The 3,505-nt window shown below is 37.5% G+C and overlaps 2 protein-coding genes and 1 long non-coding RNA gene across 7 annotated transcripts in view; 1 reads left to right on the forward strand and 2 right to left on the reverse strand.

Moving 5' to 3' along the window:
* Window positions 1-2,125, forward strand: part of LOC117950334 — a 10,569-nt gene extending 8,444 nt beyond the window's left edge. Inside the window, exon 3 of the long non-coding RNA XR_004657870.1 lies at window positions 2,112-2,125. This is a non-coding gene — a long non-coding RNA (uncharacterized LOC117950334). The remainder of the gene's footprint in view (window positions 1-2,111) is intronic.
* The window catches only part of LOC117950332 (asialoglycoprotein receptor 1-like), a 19,124-nt gene that overhangs the window by 14,343 nt on the left and 1,276 nt on the right, over window positions 1-3,505 (reverse strand). The gene's annotated exons all lie outside the window — the stretch shown is intronic.
* LOC117950331 (sterile alpha motif domain-containing protein 9-like) overlaps window positions 1-3,505 on the reverse strand; it is a 30,065-nt gene that overhangs the window by 6,040 nt on the left and 20,520 nt on the right. The window contains exons 2-4 of one of the 5 annotated variants that reach the window (XM_034881266.1): window positions 2,746-2,848; window positions 2,602-2,657; window positions 1,758-1,813 (exon numbers count right to left, since the gene is read on the reverse strand). The gene's annotated coding sequence lies outside the window, so the exon portion shown is untranslated. Of the gene's footprint in view, window positions 1-1,757; window positions 1,920-2,601; window positions 2,849-3,505 lie in introns of those variants that run through there. The other 4 variants (XM_034881270.1, XM_034881268.1, XM_034881269.1 and 1 more) reach the window with 4 other exon arrangements.

Genomic DNA, 3,505 nt, shown 5'->3' on the forward strand with positions numbered 1-3,505 from the left:
GAGCAGAGTATGAGACCCTGACAGTACCTAGGTAAGGACTACTAGCCAGTCTGGAGCAGAGTATGAGCTAGCAGCTAGGCGAGCATAATAACCTGTGTTACAATACAATGTTGTACAATAGAGCTGTTTGCTGCAGTTGGTGAACAGTGATTTCTGGAGGAGATGGTCCAGCCCAAAGGGACTTACCTATCTCTTTGTGTTTTGTAACTCTATCTGACCGCTAGCCTAGTTTACCACAGATATTGGAGGTGACCGGCTCTTAACTAGCTACTGCTCCCAATAACTGACAAAATAACGCCAACATGTTCCTATTTACATGTTGGGATTTGTACAGTCATAGAAAGGCGACGCACTGCTATTTCTGCTACTTGGGCGGAGTGATTTGCTTGCAGCACATGAGAAGCCCTGCGGTGAGGGGCAGAAGTACCAGTGCTTTGCCTTTCTGAGAATATAGTTCCCAGTTTGTATACGGTTAGAAGGTCACTGTGTCTCATGTGACCTTGTTATTTGTAAACATGAACATGTCTGTCTGTTTGTGGTATTTGTCTATGTTGAGTCTATTGTGAGTGGATTTGTTTCAAATTATTTTTTTATTTTTAAGTGTCTCTATTCTGTTGTATTTGTCTATGGTAATTGAGATTTTGTTGTCTGTATATTTTCTGTTGTATATTTATTGTTACCGAGTTCCCTCCGAAAAGCTTTTAGTATTTTATTCGGGGTTCCCCATTTCACACGGCCTATATATGATCATTGTACTTTCCAAAATTGTGTTTAATGATACAATGATGACGTGTGAAATGAACTAAATGAAACAAAAACCTTATGGATAGGTGGCACACAGTGGAGTGTAAGTTACAAATAAAAATTATTTGAACTTTGGCCAAGTTTAACATGCAAATCCATAATTGTAATATTATAGCTATGACTAAAATATGAACTAGCTTAATAGGTCTCTTTTAAAATACTAAAATAATTGTAGGTAAGGTAAGCCACCATTGTTTTTTTTTACCTTATTATTATTATTATTATTATTATTATTATTATTATTATTATTATTATTATTATCATTATTATTACTATTTAAAAAAGGTTTCTTGTTATTGTAGTGTAATTAGGATACTTTATGCCAAATGTTGGCAGAGAATTTTATAATTTGTAGTCCCATTATTTGAAAGATTCACTTATCTGACTAACATAGTTATGTCCAATCATCTGTATATGTTTATTCTCTCTCTCTCTATTAAACTTAAAGGTGTTGTAGGTAGGACTGGGAAGATCTAGGACTTTTTTTAATGACCGGCTTCATGTAGTTCTACTGCAACATAGGGTCAGTTACAGAAAGTTTTTATATATAGATAAAATACAGTATGACTAAGTTAGTCACCAACCATTCTAAAAGATAGGGTGTGGTTTTAATACTACACTTGCATTTTTTAGTCATGTACAGTCATGTCTACCTCTGAATACTATCAGAATGCTATTTTTCTTAACTCCCGGTGTTGCTCCCTGTGGGAGTTACTCTACCTCGGCCTTTATTCCACTGACAGACTGATACAGAGCCATTTACAGACAAATGCTTTTGACACATATATAATAACCAAGAAAGCAGTGCTGATATTTCATACAAAAGTTTACCACATCATCTGATATAGTTAAAGTTCACAATGTGAGATTACGAGGAAGTCGTTGTTAATTTGTTTTACTAACAAAATTCTCTTTCAAACGCACAAAGAATGAGCAGCCAGTCAATTTCTCACCTTCTGATGTTCCTGAATGCCTCATCAGACTGGAGTTTAGCTGCTGGTCGTCTCTCCTGAAGATGAGAGGTGTGATGTTATTCTGAACAGAAATGTAACTGAATCAGTTTTCTTTTTACTCAACCCTTTTGCTGAGATGAATACTGCATGCATAATGCTCTGAGTTATATCTCCTGATTTCTGTGTTGTCTTTTCTTTAGTGATCGCCAACACACCCGTGCCTGAATGTTTGGCACATCCTTGTCGCACCACTTTCTTGACAAACCAGAATGTAGTATACCAACATCCGTGCACCCTTTTTTATTGTACTATTGAATGCAAAAATTCAAACCTGCAACTGTATAACATTACAAGAAAAGAAAGTGTATTATAAAAGTGTAATCAAGGAGATTACTTAAACAGTTTTAGGAAATTGTTCTCCTTAATTTGTCTACAGAATTTAAAAACAAAAGATTTAATATTTTAATTTTAAATGCTTAATTGCATGCGTTTCCTGCAGTCCGTGGTTGTCATCCACACCCATTTTGATAGATAGTGAGGGGTTCAGATGCTACACTTATGTTTCTGTGGTAATGTGCAGTCATGGTTACATCTGAATACTGCGTATTTCCTCTACCTCTACCTTTACTTCACAGACCGATACTATCAGTCATTTCCTGCCAGAAGCTTTTGACACAGAAATAATTACCAAGATGATACCATATAATAATACAAATGCTTACACCAGCTGACATAGTTCTCTAATTCACAATGTGAGATTTAACGGAAGTCATTATTCAGTTTTTACATACAGAAAAGCTTATCTCAAAGCCTTCAGAGAATGAGCAACCAGGGAATTTCTCACCTTCTGATGTTCCTGAACGCCTCATCAGACTGGAGTTTAGCTGCTGGTCGTCTCTCCTGAAGATGAGAGATGATGTTATTCTGAACAGAAATTTAACCAAAATTTTGCTGAGACGTGTACTGCACCACGCTCTGTGAGTTATACCTCTGAGTCCTGTGCTGTCTTTATAGAAGTGATCATGAACACCCATACCTGAAAGTTCGGCCCATCCCTGTTGCACCACTTTCGTGACGAGCAGGAATGTAATCTTAAAAACAGAAAGAAACAAAACAAGAAAGTGTATAATAAAAGTGTAAGCAAGGGGATTACTTAAACAGTTTAGGTATTTTTCTCATAAGTTTCTATCAGTCCCTCCAGGATTTTGCAATGTCACAATCGCACCAATTCACACAAATTCAACGAATCACCGGGACCTTGTTGTGACTCGCATTTTTGACCAATCACAGCTACTTTTTTGTTAATTTGACCCATAACCAAGAGTTGCCCACGTGCCACACTTTGTATCAGTTTGTCTCTGAGAGCGAATTACCAGGCGGGAACGAGAACGGGTTGACGTCACATGTATGTGGCCGTGTTCACTTCCTTGTTCTTTGTTTTGCTCAGTTCCCCCGCGACTGACATGCGCAGACATGCACACAGAGACACACACACACACACACACACACACACACACACACGGTAGACGCAGGATAAAGAGGAGATAGGACATACAGGATGACCTACATTGAGGACAGCTACACTCGTTGTTGTAAGTGCAACGATAAGTTAAAGTCCAATAAGTCCTTTATCAAACCGTATGAATGTGTCCCAGCCCGGGATAGGAACTAACTAACAATGGAAAGATCAACAAGCCACTGACACATACAGTATGTTCAACTATGATTCATTCAATACATTATAATGT

The sequence above is a fragment of the Etheostoma cragini genome, chromosome 9, assembly GCF_013103735.1.
Source record: "Etheostoma cragini isolate CJK2018 chromosome 9, CSU_Ecrag_1.0, whole genome shotgun sequence".
In the NCBI taxonomy this organism is placed as follows: Eukaryota; Metazoa; Chordata; class Actinopteri; order Perciformes; family Percidae; genus Etheostoma; species Etheostoma cragini.